Consider the following 17,631-nt stretch of genomic DNA (forward strand, 5'->3'; position numbering starts at 1 on the left):
TATATATATATATATATATATATATATATATGTATATATATATATATATATATATGTATATATATATATATGTGATGGATCCCCTGCTATCCCGACTGGGTAGCTCTGCTGAAACAATCTTCCAACACCTGGAACCAGCCGTTAAGTAGTGGAGAGAGAGTGATTTCAGCAATCCCCACCCAAATAACTAGACAACTAGCATTTAGGTGGAACAAAGAAGAACAATGTATTGGGACAAACACACAACCTTTATACAGAAACTCATCTTGATAAGACACTGGACAATCCCACAATTTTCCCACCATTCCCGCCCCTCCAGACAGGCTGGCGCCTCCATAGCAGCCACAGTCCCAGAGAATCCCAGTACCCAGGGGTGGCAATTTTGAGTGATCCTGGTGGAGCTGCAGCTCATTTTAAAGCTCTCGGTCCCCAGATGACGCAATCTCAAAAGCGGCGTGATTCATTACTGGGAACCGGAGATACAGTTCATTGAAGTTATGGGGGTAGGGGTGTCCAAAACCCCCGGTTTCCAAAGGAGCTCCCCTCCGGTAATTCCCTCACCGCTTGTCCTCCCTATGGGCTATTAATCATTGTAGCAGTGCCCTATACACAGACAATCTCAGTATAACTGCAGTATGCACTCCTGGTCTCCTGTCCCTCTGGGGGTGACATATGAGACTCATTGTAGCAGTGCCCTATACACAGACAATCTCAGTATAACTGCAGTATGCACTCCTGGTCTCCTGTCCCTCTGGGGTTGACATGTGAGACTCACTGTAGCATTGCCCTATACACAGACAATCTCTGTATATCTACAGTATGCACTCCTGGTCTCCTGGCCTGGTCTCATGTGAGACTCACTGTAGCATTGCCCTATACACAGACAATCTCAGGAAAACTGTAGTGTGCACTCCTGGTCTCCTGTCCCTCTGGGGGTGACATGTGAGACACACTGTAGCATTGCCCTATACACAGAAAATCTCAGGATAACTGCAGTATGCACTCCTGGTCTCCTGTCCCTCTGGGGGTGACATGTGAGACTCACTGTAGCATTGCCCTATACACAGACACTCTCAGGATAACTGCAGTATGCACTCCTGGTCTCCTGTCCCTCTAGGGGTGACATGTGAGACTTACTGTACCATTGCCCTATACACAGACATTCTCAGTATAACTGTAGTATACACTCCTGGTCTCCTGTCCCTATGGGGTGACATGTGAGACTCAATGTAGCATTGCCCTATACACAGACAATCTCAGGATAACTGCAGTATGCACTCCTGGTCTCCTGTCCCTCTGGGGGTGACATGTGAGACTTACTGTAGCATTGCCCTATACACAATCTCAGTATAACTGTAGTATGTACTCCTGGTCTCCTGTCCCTCTGGGGGTGACATGTGAGACTCACTGTAGCATTACCCTATACACAGACAATCTCAGTATAACTGCAGTATGCACTCCTGGTCTCCTGTCCCTCTGGGGGTGACATGTGAGACTTACTCTAGCATTGCCCTATACACAGACACTCTCAGGATAACTGCAGTATGCACTCCTGGTCTCCTGTCCTGGTCTCATGTGAGACTCACTGTAGCATTGCCCTATACACAGACAATCTCAGTATATCTGCAGTATATACTACTGGGGGCATATTTATCAAGCTTCATACGGAGCTTGATGCCCCTTGTTTCTGACGAGCCTGAAGGCTCACCGGAAACAGAAGTTATGAAGCAGTGGTCTAAAGACCGCTGCTCCATAACTTGTCCGCCTGCTCTGAGACTGTGGACAGAAATCAACCCAATCAAAAGTCCGTGTAGGGCCCAGCATGGGCCTGTAGCAGGCTAAGGGTTAAGGCTGCAGGAAAGTGGGATAGGAGATAGAGGGTTGGTTCTAGGTACAACAATGTTGCAGGTTAGGGAAGGCCCCTCCTTACCTGGTAAAAAGCCGATGCTCCCCTGCCAACTTCCTCTTCTCCATCCGATCCAGGCTGTGAAGTGTTTTTTCTTGTGCTGTGCAGTTCAATCTTCCTTTTCTTCGGAAATGCATCGTTCTAGGCGTTCAGTCCTTCCACCCAGGCGTTATCAGGACAATACAGACACTGATGAGGCAAAAAAGCAGATGAGTATGCAAGAAAAAAATGTTAATGACTTAGATTTCATCCCTCCTACCCAATATCAAAGTGTGGTTTCAGCCCAAGTCCATGCAGTTCCTACACAGGGGAATGTCTCTGTAGATGAAGATGACACTGAGGATTTAGTACAGGAATCTCAATTAGTATGAGGGGAAGTACAGGCTCCTTTAATGGATTTACAGCAGCCTCAACAGGTTTTGAATCCTTACCAGATTGCAAAAATCTGTTTAATGCTGTGCCCCCTTCTGAGGTATCAGCTATATCTAACTTCCTAACTTCCATTGCAGTAGCAATGTCTAGCACTGGGATGTTGCAGGGCACTAATATTAACCCCAGCACTCAAATTAACCCCATTCTTAATCTTGGCCAGCAGCAAACTGCCCCTTGCTTTGGTTTATTGCAGGCCACTCATATTGTCCCCAGCACTCAAATTAACCCCATTAGTAACCTTGCCTTAACCGGATCCCCCATATGCGTCCGAAATTCCGACCGACACACCACCAATCTTTCAATTGCCCCCTCCGGTACATAATCTAAATTTGTCCCCTGTGGTACCATCATCGGGGGTGGCCACAATCTCTGGGCCTTGTCCTCAACCGGAGCCTTCGATAAATCGACCGCATGCTACGGGGCCTACTTCCGGTGTCGCAGTACCTTCGGCCGCGTCACCAGAAGTAGGCGGAGTCATTTCCGATGCGGCCATTTCACAGTATGGCAGCATCGCAGTAAGACCGGTCCCTCAGGAGCTCCAAGGGGAGCACCATGAGGGGACGTTGATTGTGGGGAGGGACCTGGTGAGAGGGGAAGGGGTGGATCAAGCCTCAAGCACTCACAGGCATATGCAAATATCCGGAAGGAATGTTATTAGAGGAAAAGGCAGGGGGCAGCTGGGAGGCACAATTCGCGGATTCACAAAAATACAAAAAATACACAATTAGCATATATAAGAAACGGCGGACCTGTACGCCCTATAAGCAGAGGTTATAGATCCCTGGAATTCACACATTATAACGCATCTGGCCCTGGCTTTCCGGTTAGCCATTTAGGAGGTGTGCTTGTGAATGATCAGCAAAATGCTGTAACTAATGTGGGATTGAGTGATACAGGGAGTTTGAATGCTGCAGGAATGAATGTTTCTTTAGGCAGGCAAGAGGGGGTTAATCTTAATCCAGACTCTGTGCAGACCTCTACTGACACAGGGAGACTGAGTGATGCTGCAGGAATTAATCTTTCGTTAGGCAGGCAGGGGGGAGTTAATCTTAATCCAGATTATGTGCAGACCTCTCATAACACAGGGGTTATTGATAACAGACAAGATTCACCTTCATCCCTAATTACTAATGTAACTCCATCCTCAATCAATGTCCAAAGTGCTCGCGATTTGATTAATCTTTTGCAGGGAGTACTAGGTGCTGCCCCTTTGACATCAAACAAGCTGGCTACGGCGGTCAACATGAGTTCAGCGGACACAGCTGTTCCAGGAACATCCAGGGAGCAGTCAGTTTCAGTACCCCAGCCTGGACTCCCACCTGATGATGGTCAGAGTCGTCAGATTGCCCAGCCTGGACTTACACCTGATGATGGTCAGAGTCGTCGGGTTGCTCATGGTGAGTGTAATGTATTTACCCATGATCAGCAAGACACTTCTGATTCCTCACACACAGATACTAACTCTGATATCGACACGTCCTTAGGTTTGCAGGGAAAGGGTCAAAAGAAAATGTTCTGCATGATTCAAAATTTTTTAAGAGAGGGCACAGGCGCATTAAAAAAATAAAACTGTTTCAGAGGTTATGCACCCCCCTCCAGGGCAGTGGCGGCTGGTGACTTTTGAAGATGGGGGAGCACTAGTCCCGCCCCTCAGATGGCTCCGCCCATTTTAATGCCAGTTAGCACTTTACAGAGAGATTGACTGTGCTCTGTAAAGTGAAGAGAAAGAGAACCTATCTCAGTCAGTCTCTCTGTAAAGTGCTAACTGGCACATCCCTGATGTCTCTACCTTTTTATAACTGTGCTGACCACCCCCTCACTGCCTGAGGGATTTGTTTTTTCAGCCCCCTATTTGTGGGTGTCATCTGTTAACCCTTATGCTGCATAAATTGTGAAGCAGCCAGGGCTGCCCACTAGCAGAGAACGCTTTTGGAGGTAAGGGGACACAGGTCCCAATTGCATATCTTAGTTCATGTAGTAAAAGTTCTGGTATTTCATGCAACCCCTAAGTCTTGTGCTGCCCACTGCATGTTGCTTCTTTTATTGTCAGCTCAAGAGTATACTTTTGACCTTTTTTCTCCCATGCTTTTATTGAACCATATCTGTATTGGTAGGTATATGGTATATGGACACTGGATTAGGTAAGAATTTCCTACCAAATCCAGTGTCCATATACCAATACAGATATGGTTCTATAAAAGCATGGGAGAAAAAAGGTCAAAAGTATACTCTTGAGCTGACAATAAAAGAAGCAACATGCAGTGGGCAGCACAAGACTTAGGGGTTGCATAAATACCAGAACTTTTACTACATGAACTAAGATATGCAATTGGGGCCTGTGTCCCCTTACCTCCAAAAGCGTTCTCTGCTAGTGGGCAGCCCTGGCTGTTTCACGACTTATGCAGCATATAAAGCCTCTTCTTCTAGTCTTAACTTCTCCTCTAATAAGGCTAACTGTGTATGATGAACAAAATAATAAGGGTTAACAAAATCAGAATCTGTCTACTTGTCCTCTAAATTAGAAAAGAAAATGGTTTAAAAAGAAAGAAAAAAAAAAGACATGCAAATAAAATAATAATGACAATAAAGAAATTAAAACATACATTTAATCCACAACAGAAATGGCCTCCAATATGCACTTTGTCTGTAACATGACCTTGATTTTATTTTAAATAAGTATCTCAAATAACATGTTAGTAAGATGTTGACTAATATAAAAAAAGTGCAGGTTTAGTTTGGTACACTGCTCTGACTCTCTTTTGATATGCTCTGCAGAAAGCATTGTTTGGTAGAGCACACTCACACTGTCACACATTTTAATTCTCAAGTCTCACGTATACTGCATGGCAAAATGTACCTACCATGTACCATATATACAAATCAAACAATCCTGCTTTGGAAAGAACTGGAGTGCTGATGGTTCCTGTCCCATGAACCTTTTAGGACCCCACCACATATATTTTATATATATATTATTCCCAGTATTATAATTGTATTATTATATTACATGAATAGTGTAGTAAGTGTACTAGAGTTGTCACAGGGATAAAATTTCAAAATTATATGAAGGGCTCTTCAAAAACAAAATTAAGCACTGCCTTAAATGAACTCTGTTTCTGCCTCTCCTGGTTTATAACACATTATGTATTGTAGTGCTTTTGCCCACAGTTGCCCAGTACCTGCCCAGTGCCCACCCATATGCATATGCATCTGCAGCCTAGTATCTACCTCATGCTCAATTATATGCAATACACTCACACTGCAGTTAATGGACAATTGATCACACAGACCGTAACCGTTTGCAGTGGGGTTGCATATAAATAACAGGTGGATTGGTGAAAGCCAGCAGCCAGGTAAGCAAAAAAAAAAAAAGACTTACCGTAATAAGCGCTTCCTCCAGGGCAATGGCACTAGGCAGCCAGGTCAGCAGCAGCTGCAGCTCCTCTTCTTCACTCCAAGTCTTTGGCAGTCAGTGGCAAGCAGTCTTTCCCCCACGCTATCTCCTGCACACCGGGGCCAGGTGTCACATGACTCATGACGACGGAGTTGGACGGACACAATCAATGGAGGGCAGCTGAATGGCTCACTGCCTCTCCTTGATTGCACAACATGCCTGGATGGATACCTATGACCGCTGGCAGCACCGGCGTGAGGCATGGGGGGGCGGTACATGGGAGGGGCGGGGTCAACATTATAATACCAACACCAGACAACTTTTTTTTTTATTATTAATTATTAAAACCTTTTCCTTTATGCTTATTAAAACCTTTTCCTGTATGCATTGAGCACTGCCTCCCCTGCCTCCGTCCTATCACTGCACGTCACAGGCACAGCTCTTAGGGTGCGAGTGTCACGTGACAGGCTCCCGCACACTAAGAGCTGTGCTCTTAAGAAGGCTATGGGGCTGGCCTGTAGGTGGCACTGCAGTCAATGCAGGCTGACAGTGTAGAGAGCTTTTGCCTATACTTCTATGTATCGCACTGCTCAGCATGTGCGATAGTCTATAGATAGAAGTATATGCAAAACAGCCCTTTCCACTTTCAGCCTTATTAAGAATTAAAAAGTGCAATTTTAATGTTTTTTAGTAAAAACTGAAGTGGAGACTGGAAGATTTTTTTATTTTATCTGCAAAAAAAAGTTTTAAAAATGTAAAAAAAATATATTTATTTCTCACTCTTTTTTTTTTTTTTTTTTTTTCATCAGGGGTCAGTTCAGGTCAGGGGGTTCAGGTCAGGGGGTTCACGTGCTCAAGTGCTCCTATAGAGGAGCCTCCACTGCTCCAGGGGTGAACCCGCAGCTTGCTTTGGTTAACTTACCCCCCAACAGAGCAATCTCTGAGAGAAGGGCGGCTCTATACAGCGATGCAAGCCCAGGAGAAATTTATTCTTTACACGCCCATTTGCGCAAAAAAATTGTTAAAAGAATTCATCAGGGAAAGTATATTAATATTTTTGATTTGTCTGTAGAAGCGTATAGGCAAAAGGAAAAAAGCACAGACGGACAGGCCCTAGAGAAGTCCCTTCTCAGGATTTAGCTATATTAAAATACACTGACACCATACACTAGATACAGCGTAATCGTAGTGAAGGTGTGTGGAGAGAAATGGCTGGCAATCCTACGTTAACTTTGGATTTCACTGATAATCAATTATGGCAGCGTATAGACCCCCAGGGGGTGGCCACTAATTCCTCACCAGATCAGCAGCCCTTTCGGAATACCAGATTCAGAAAAAGGGGTGGTTCCTGTTGGGCATACCAAGAAAAGAAGTGTGATAAGGGCAGTGCTCAGGGTCACACCCGGGAAGCGACTGTCCAAAAAGAAAAGATAGTGGCAACGGCAGTAGGCCCTCTAATTCACTCATGGGTCAGAAGGGCGGACACCCCGGTGAGGGTCCACGCGCTTAAACCCTGGTTGCTGGCCTATTCAGACCAGGACACAGCCAGAATGTTATGGGAGGGGTTTTCATTTAGTTTTAAAATTCCAATTTTTCAACAAGTTAAGGGGGCACGCTTTCAAAGAAACTTAATTTCAGCATACCAGCATCCAAAAGTGGTATTAGAAAAAAAATTGTAAAGAAGTATCCCTGGGCCGCATAGCTGGCCCATTTTCTTCGCCCCCACTTCCAAATTTGACCATTTCACCTCTAGGGGTGGTTCCCAAGAAGGACTCTGGAAAATTTTGCCTGATACAGCTCCTTTCATACCCCAAAGGTAGCTCGGTTAATGACGCTATTGACCCTCAGCTTAGCTCTGTGCGGTATCAATAATTTGATAGTGCATTAGACCTGGTTTGACGGGCAGGGAAGGGTGCTCTACTGGTGAAGTTAGACATCGAGTCTGCCTTCCGTTTATTGCCACTCCACCCGTCTGTGTTCCCGCTCATGGGGTGCAAGTTTCAGGGTTTGTACTATGTGGATCGTTGTCTGCCTATGGGCTGCTCCCTGACATGCACCCTTTTTGAGGCCTTTAGCCCTTTTTTGCACTGGGTAGTGGCCAGTTGTGCCTGCAGCGATTCAATATCACATTACCTTGATGATTTCCTTCTCGTTGGGAGGGCAGAGTCGGGCGAATGCTTAAGGTTAATGAACAGCATGCGCGGGATTATGTCCCATTTTGGGGTACCTCTGGCAGAGGACAAAACACAAGGTCCCACGTCGTGCTTGGCCTTTCTGGGCATTGAAATAGACACAGTGGCAATGGTTTGTAGATTACCCAATGATAAAATTAAGGCTATGTTGGAAGCGGTTCGAGCGGCTATTTCCAAAGGTTTTCTGTTGTTGAAACAGTTGCAATCCTTGCTAGGGCTCCTCAACTTTGCTTGTAGAGTCATCCCCATGGGTAGGATCTTTAACCATAGGTTAGAAAGACAACTTAGTGACAGAGAAAAACCTACTCAAAGAATCACACTCACAGTTGATCTTCTGGCAGATATGAGAGTTTGGGAGATTTTTCTAAAAAGGTTTAATGGGGTGTGAGTTTGGCGATCAGAACCAATCTCCAGTCAACTCTTGCACCTTTTCACAGATGCGGCAGGGTCACATGGCTATGGGGCTTACTTCCAGGGGGAGTGGAGTGCGGAGCGCTGGCTGAGTACTTGGCCCGCTCTGGGCCTTACCCACAATTTAACTCTCCTGGAACTGTTTCCCCTAAGTGCTGTAGATTGAACTCTGGGGTATGGAATTTTCAAACAAGTCAATTGTTTTCTGGATGGACAACACCAGTGTTGTATACGCGATTAATAACCTGTCCGCCACTTCAAAGGTGGTAGTGACGTTGCTGCTCCGTTACCCGGAGTTAATAACTTGGTACCAGATGCGTTGTCAAGATTTGAGTGGGAGACTTTTAGACGTTTAGTTCCAACCGCATCACCAGTGGGTTTAAGTTGTCCTGCATTCCTTTGGCAGCTGGTCGTTCCTGGATAGCTCTGTTGCCCTTGGTGCACTCCTCCTTAGCCCCATCCATGTGGCACACTTATTTCAAACTATGGAACGAATGGGACCAGTTCTGTCTGTCCAGGGGCGTAGAAGCTGCCCGAGGGAATCAGGCATCTTTGTGCGACTGGTTGGTGAGTCTTCACACCTTAGGTGCTTGTCAGGGAGCCATCCAATCAAAAGTGGCTGCTTTGTCATTTTTTTACCGGGCATTGAATTTACCAGACCACACAAACTCATTTTTCATTCGGCAGGTTATTAAAGGGTGGGGTAGGGTTCAGCCTCGGCAGACTGATGCTCGCGAACCCATCACTGAAGAGTGTCTTGATAGGCTGGTAAAAGCGCTTGATAGCATCTGCTCATCCCCATTTGAGGTCCTTCTGTTTAAAGCCGTGTTTGTACTGGCTTTTGCTGCGGCCCTCCACGTAAGTGAGTTAGTCGCCCCCTCTAAACAGACAGTAGGTTTGGGAGTTCAGCTGGAGCACATTATAGCCGTGGTTGATTCGCTCCTGCTATTTATCCCATGCTCAAAAACAGACCAGTCAGGTAGAGGCACTTGGCTCCACATTACACCTAGGCCGGGTAGAATTTCATGTCCTATAGTGGTAGTTAATGCTTACATGTCTTGTAGACCCAGTTGTCAGGTCAGTTCTTAATTCATGCCGATGGGAAATCTCTGTCCAAATTCCAGTTTAGCAGGGTCTTGAAGCAAGCAGCACTCAAAGCAGGCTTAGATAACAGTAAAATTTTGCCTCATTCATTTCGCATTGGGGCAGCAACGCAAGGAGCGAGCATAGGCTATTCAGGTGATAACATTAAGCGGCTGGGGCGGTGGTGAGCCAATTGCTTTAAAAAGTATGTCTGACCACTTGTTTGACTTACATTTGTGTGTACGCATACTAAACTCTTTGTCTCCACAGAATTACACCCCGGAGCGAAACGGATATGGATTGTGGGTCATTCCTTCATCCACTGGGCCTCCATTTGATGCTCCTCCCTCCCATTGGGCCAGAATTTAGGGTTCCCCTCACACAAAGCCTCTGTTAGGTGGTTAGGGAATAGGGGAATGTGCTGGCCTCAACTTGCGGAGGTGATCTCTGGGGCCCTCTTAAGATGGGGGAAACCTCATCTCCTTGTCCTTCATCTGGGGGGTAAAGATGTGGGGTCTATTCAAAGAAATATATGTGGTATACCGAGCGCTAGTAATAGGGTGCCTTAAGCTCACTGACAAGAGCCCCCTAGTGGGCTTGGGATAAAAACTAACTAAAATAAATGAGTGAGCGCTAACAGCTTAAAAGGCTAAGTCATCAGTTTAATACAAGGATATAAAACAATCTAGATAATACAATGATTCAGTCAAATCAATTTTAAAACCTACATGGATCCATGGGGGACATTTAAAAACATAAATAAAAAATAAAAAATACAATGTGCGTTCAATACTGTATGAAAGAATGAATAATCACAGCATAATACAAACAAGTCTCGCAGTAAATTGATAATACTTGTGTGCCGATTGAGACCTAGTGAGTGGTCACAAATCCATCAATCATCTCTAAATGGGAGGTAATCACATAAGTAAATATAATAAACATAAACAGGTGATACAACATGTAGAAAATGCGTGAAAAAATGCGCAAATAATGTGATAAAAATGATAAGTCAATTGCTGTCCAAAATTAGTGTCCAAACATGATAAGTTCCAAATAAAATTTATCCAGTGTTGGTAGTAAACATAAGGTGCCAAAAAACAGTTCTTTGAAGCAAAAAATGAGAAAAAATGTGGAAAAAAAGGGGAATGTGGAAAAAGCAAAAGTGTGTAAACGATGATTCAAAGATCAAAGATATATAAACAAGATCCAAAATATCTTCTGAACCTGTGGAAAAATGAAGAAATAATAGTGCAATAACATTTATACAATCCAAATAATGATTAGAAATGAGCTCACCAGTATGTCAACGCGTTTCGGCCTTCCTGGCCTTTATCAAGGCTATGTACCCATGGATCCATGTAGGTTTTAAAATTGATTTGACTGAATCATTGTATTATCTAGATTGTTTTATATCCTTTAACTGAGGATGGAGAGGGAAAGGAAGTGGGTTATAATTCTTAAATTCAAGGACTAAATCACTTTTTATAATACTTATAGTCCCAGAATCCCAGAACCTTATGCAATAATATACATAGAAATGTACAAATATGTGTGCAAAGAGATTTGCAACACAAAGAAAGAAAGACTGCAGGTTACTGGATTGTGTAATAACTCCACCCACTGTAGGTAAAGGTCAGACAAATAAAGAATAAGTAAATATAAGGATCAAAATCATCCAAACATGCTCATTTGTACTAAATAACTTTATTGGTGAAAAATATTTAAAAGTCCGACTGGACTCATACACATGCACACACACACATACAATTAAAACTAGCTGGAACTCAGGTAATATGATTGGTATATCAAATAGCACTCTAAAGTTCTAATTATAATAACTAACCAGGGATCTTAACTGTTTATAGTGTTATAATATTGATCCCTGTTAGTATATGATAGGCTATAGACAGCAAGAAAAAATAACTGCTGAATTAGTTAGTCCTCCTTAAAGGCAAGTCTGCACCAAGTAAGATAGGCAAAAACACTATATAATTTGATGTGCTGGGTATTAGTGCATTAATTAGCTATCCCTGCACGTCCTTAAATATCTACGTGTTTTATTCCCAAACTAAGTGAGAGTTGCACTATAATTATTATTTCCAATACTGTTGCTAGTAATAGTTAAGTGGTCAGTATATCGGCCCCATAGATATAAGGTATAAGCCTTGATTTCAAAGACAAAATACGGTGAGTGCCTCTTATTGAATCACCAATATGGCAGTTGCTGTGTGTGACCTGCTGTTCGGGGTGAATATATTAGAGTAAATTAGCATAAACCGATATTATTTGCTACAAACTAACAAGCGTTGCCGCAATTTTTAGCACATCGCATAGTAGTGCTTTATCAGCTAGTTTGAATACTGTGCAGTCAAACCGCTTTGATAACGTAAGTTTATGAGTTTTGAAATCTGACCCCTACTATCGGCAGGAAAATTACCACAGAAATGCTTAGAAATATCCCATTACAGACAACTAACAAAGTTAAGTAGTAAATAAGGACTAAGCTACCAAAAGGTCTCTTCTATAGCGGAGACCTGATTACTTTTAACTGTCTATAGATATTATGCATATATCAAGAGTGCTATGGCTGAGTCAGCAAATTAAAAATTAGAGGTTCAATAACCCCGTGTTCGTGCCCCTGACGCGCGTTTCACATTACGCTTCCTCAGAGGGGTACGCGCCGGCCGGACAGAGCGGGTTATGTTGGAGTCAAAAGCCCGCCTACGTGTTTTGATTGGTTCACCAGGATGACGCTATGTGGCTTCTCATTGGTCAATATTTGCAGTGTGACAAATGGAAGTTCGAAAAGCGCATTTGCTTAGAGAGCTGATAGATTCTCATTTGCGAGCTGAATTTGTCAGAAACTTATTTAAAAGGGCAAGAGTTAGTGTATCTATCAGATACATATAGTCGCGCATCGAGAGCGAAATATAAAGTATTAGGTGCGCTTTATTATTTGCATCAATGTGTGAGAACTTTAGAGTGCTATTTGATATACCAATCATATTACCTGAGTTCCAGCTAGTTTTAATTGTATGTGTGTGTGTGCATGTGTATGAGTCCAGTCGGACTTTTAAATATTTTTCACCAATAAAGTTATTTAGTACAAATGAGCATGTTTGGATGATTTTGATCCTTATATTTACTTATTCTTTATTTGTCTGACCTTTACCTACAGTGGGTAGAGTTATTACACAATCCAGTAACCTGCAGTCTTTCTTTCTTTGTGTTGCAAATCTCTTTGCACACATATTTGTACATTTCTGTTTTATATCCTTGTATTAAACTGATTACTTAGCCTTTTAAGCTGTTAGCGCTCACTCATTTATTTTAGTAAAGATGTGGGGTCCCAGTACGTTCCAGTACTCCAATTGATTAAGATTATGCAGTCAGATATCAACTGGCTGCATACCCGTATCCCTGGGGAAGTGGTAGGGTGGTCAAACATAGTTCTTCGCCTTCATTGGAGGCATATGTCGGCCCATACGGCGGCATACAGAATTAGAAAGAAAATGAATGCCTCAATTTCAAAAACCGTCACAGGGTCTGGTGGCTTCGTGGTACGGGATGAAGCCATCTCAGCCGACAGAACCGAACTCTACAGAAGGGACAAGATTAATTTATCAGATGTAGGGCTAGATCTGTTATTAAGGACATTCAGAGAGCTATTTCACCCTTCCTGTAAGTCAGGTTGTGGTGGTGGCGGCAAGAGCATTGATAATGTTTACTTGTGGCGGGAGGTCTCGGCCCTGTTGCGCAGGAAAAGGTCGCTAGGGGTGAGTGATGACCAGAAAGGGGAGGGGCAGTAGGCCTCATGTGCACGTGAGGTAACCCCCCTCTCTCCCCAGTGGCGGATGGTTACTTGATCTCTGCAACCCCTCAGCGTCATTTCCTTTTTGAGCAGAGACCCCTCTGCTGCTTGTTTCCATTGGGCCGTTGATCTCCTTGCTGTTCTGGGTCTTGTTTAGCTCCATGCCGCCATTTTGGTTTCTGTTGGCTAAAAATAAAGTTTAAAAGTTTAATAAAAATTTGACCTGTGACGGTCAAAATTTTCCCACTAAGAAGTTGTCTGTCTTTATTTATTATTGCACATGTTTAAGTTATAGTAAGTGAGTTACAGTTAAAGTGTGTTCCCTTCTCTCCTGGAAACGCCCCGATAAGCATTTAATCCCTTAAGTTCGTGTAGGGCCAAGCATGGGCCTGTAGCAGGCTAAGGGTTAAGGCTGCAGGAAAGTGGGATGGGAGATAGAGGGTTGGTTCTAGGTGCAACAATGTTGCAGGTTAGGGAAGGCCCCTCCGTCCTTACCTGGTAAAAAGCTGATGCTCCCCTGCCAACTTCCTCTTCTCCATCCGATCCAGGCTGTGAAGTGTTTTTCCCTCCCAACCCCCATTGTTTTGTCCATGGCGGCTTTCATGCGAATGGCAGTTCTATGGCAAATCAACCTAGGCCTAAGATAAATCCATAGCGGTAAGGTTTGGAATCTCCCATCTCTGACTATTCGGTTCGAGCGGCTTGGTAGCAGAGAATCCTTACTTCAGGTGGAGATCAAAATTACACCCTGGCGGCGGGAGGTCTTGGGCCTGTTGTGCAGGAAAAAGTCGCTAGGGGTGAGTGATGACCAGAAAGGGGAGGGGCGGTAGGCCTCATGTGCACGTGAGGTAACCCCCCTCTCTCCCCAGTTGGGGATGGTCACGTGATCTCTGCAACCCCTCAGCATCATTTCCTTTTTGAGCAGAGACCCCTCTGCTGCTTGTTTCCGTTGGGCTGTTGATCTCCTTGCTGTTCTGGGCCTTGTTTAGCTCAATGCCGCCACTTTGGTTTGTGTTGGCTAAAAATAAAGTTTAAAAGTTTAATAAAAATTTGATCTGTGGCTAGGAGGTTCCGGTGGAGGAGGAGTCAGACAGGTGTTGCTGTGCTCACACCTCCAGTCCTGCAATCCTTGGCGGTGGATACCCCTGCGCCTTGCCCCAGATTCTGGGGCTGCTTTATGGGACAGCTAGTAAAAACGTCTCTGGAACCTTTCCCGGTGGACTACCAACCCACTGGCATTTGCCTTGAGTCTACTGTGCTTGTATTAACTGTGTCACCTGGATTTGATAGGGGTGTGGTACACCACCTGTATCCCAGTCCCAAGAAATCTTTCCCTCTCTCCCTTTCCGGAGGAACTTTGCAAGTTGCACGGTTAATAACCTTCCCCCCCCCCCCCCCCGTGCCTGCTCTTCCCGCCAGGCCAACCTCGGGGACTAAGTGTGTATTGCACCCCCATAATCTTACCTGCTGTGCGGCTGAAGATTTTCCCCCACTGATGGTTTGCCGTTCCCGCTGACCGGCGTTTGCCCCACCCTCTCCCCCACCGGTGCTGCGTGGGAGGGAGCAGGGTCCGACTGAGGATAGATGACTGGGTGTGGAGTCCATTCTCTTGTTGTTGTTGGTGCCCGGTCTGGCGTGCCTTTCTCCCCTCCCACCGTTGCTGCGAGAGGGGAGTTGAGGCTGGAGTCACGAACGGAGCTGAATAGCGGAAGGCTTGAAGGCGGCTCTCCTGCGGCTTGAATTTCTCTACAGGAATCAATACCTTGGTGAAGATCCTGGCGGGCGGGCGGGCAGGTAGCGCAAGAGGGGGTGAGTCACTCAGATCTGCTTCTCTAGCATGTTTTCCATTAAATGTCCGTAGGGCCCTATAATAGGATCTTAAAAACTGATCTTTAAAAGCACAACAAAGGCTAATTTGTAGGTCTATTGAAAGAGGCATTACACAACAGAAAGAGGATATCTTTCCTTCATCTGAAGGGGCTATTTAAAAGAAAGGGGAGAGAGGTGAAGAGGAAAGAAGAAAAGGAAAAGACACTGTCACTGGCGAACTACTAAGTATAGACGGGGTTAAGAGATTATAAAAAATTACTGACGCTGTAAAAGAGAAATAAGTTAATCTGTGGCTCCTCTGCTGCCATATTTTTCCCTTGGAATTTGGCTACTGTGCTAGCAATGAACTTTATTCCAATAAAACAGTTACAATGTAGTTATTTCTAATTGGCCTGGCTGCTACTTTTGAAATCTGTATATGTTAGGCAGAACAGTTGTAAAACTGATACTGATAATGTTTCATTTGGTCAAGTGATTGGAACTTTTTCTTTTCTCACTCTGCTTAGTGTTATTTAAAAGTGAAAAGGTAGCATTCAATTGGGGTATAGGCAGTCATTTTTTGGCCTACAACTAATTGCAGAAATCACACCTGCAAGAAAGGCAAACATTTTATACAGCAAAAATTACTGGCTAACTCCCTAGATGCTAAAGGTATATATCTGCTTACGGACAATTCTGAGTCGATACGGGGTATGATAGTTTTGAGTGGTGCGGGTTGGAAGGTATAAATGGAAAATAGTAAAAAGGGGCAAATGCTGTTTCAGGTAGATTTAAGCACTTAATCTGATACTTTTTACTATTCTTTACTTTTTATTTTTCCTTTTGCTTAAAATAATCGATAGCAAATGTTCCCTCCCCCCCTTTGAGAACTTAAAATCACTTGCATATATATCTGGGACCAGTTCTATGGGCTGATACTTAATGTTACTTAACAATTGTCATTACCCAGAGGTCGTAGGTCTCAGTCCATGGCTAGACTCGGATAATCTGGTTGCTCCATTTGAAAGTTGTATATATGTGACAAAATGTAAATTGACACTGTTATTATTTTTCTCCCTGAGAGATTATAAGTCTCTCTTTTCATTTCATATAGTGGTAGCTTTAAGCAAAAAGGTGATATTTAATTGGTGCTTAGGCAGTATTCTCTTTGCTCCCTAAGCAAGCCTTCTTTTTTCTTTTCTAAGGCCTAGATTTGGAGTTTTGTCGGTAAAGACCCGCGTAGCTAACGCCGGCTTTTTTCTGGCCGCACCATAAAAATAACTCTGGTATTGAGAGTCCACATAAAGGCTGCGTTAGGCTCCAAAAAGGAGCGTAGAGCATTTTTAACGCAGCTTCAACTCTCGATACCAGAGTTGCTTACGCAAGCGGCCAGCCTCAAAAACGTGCTCGTGCACGATTCTCCCATAGGAAACAATGGGGCTGTTTGAGCTGAAAAAAAACCTAACACCTGCAAAAAAGCCGCGTTCAGCTCCTAACGCAGCCCCATTGTTTGCTATGCGGAAACACTTCCTACGTCTGCACCTAACACCCTAACATGTACCCCGAGTCTAAACACCCCTAACCTTACACTTATTAACCCCTAATCTGCCGCCCCCGCTATCGGTGTCCCCTGCATATTATTATTAACCCCTAATCTGCCGCTCCGTAAACCGCCGCTACTTACATTATCCCTATGTACCCCTAATCTGCTGCCCTAACATCGCCGACCCCTATATTATATTTATTAACCCCTAATCTGCCCTCCCTAACATCGCCGACACCTAACTTCAATTATTAACCCCTAATCTGCCGACTGGAGCTCAACACTATTCTAATAAATGTATTAACCCCTAAAGCTAAGTCTAACCCTAACACTAACACCCCCCTAAGTTAAATATAATTTACATCTAACGAAATTAATTATCTCTTATTAAATAAATTATTCCTATTTAAAGCTAAATACTTACCTGTAAAATAAATCCTAATATAGCTATAATATAAATTATAATTATATTATAGCTATTTTAGGATTAATATTTATTTGACAGGCAACTTTGTAATTATTTTAACCAGGTACAATAGCTATTAAATAGTTAAGAACTATTTAATAGCTACCTAGTTAAAATAATTACAAAATTACCTGTAAAATAAATCCTAACCTAAGTTACAATTAAACCTAACACTACACTATCATTAAATTAATTAAATAAAATACCTACAATTACCTACAATTAAACCTAACACTACACTATCAATAAATAAATTAAATACAATTCCTACAAATAACTACAATGAAATAAACTAACTAAAGTACAAAAAATAAAAAATATTTACAAACATAAGAAAAATATTACAACAATTTTAAACTAATTACACCTACTCTAAGCCCCCTAATAAAATAACAAAGCCCCCCAAAATAAAAAATGCCCTACCCTATTCTAAATTACTACAGTTCAAAGCTCTTTTACCTTACCAGCCCTGAACAGGGCCCTTTGCAGGGCATGCCCCAAAGAATTCAGCTCTTTCGCCTGTAAATAAAAAAACATACAATACCCCCCCCCCAACATTACAACCCACCACCCACATACCC

Source organism: Bombina bombina, chromosome 8 (genome assembly GCF_027579735.1).
Source record: "Bombina bombina isolate aBomBom1 chromosome 8, aBomBom1.pri, whole genome shotgun sequence".
NCBI classification, from domain to species: Eukaryota; Metazoa; Chordata; class Amphibia; order Anura; family Bombinatoridae; genus Bombina; species Bombina bombina.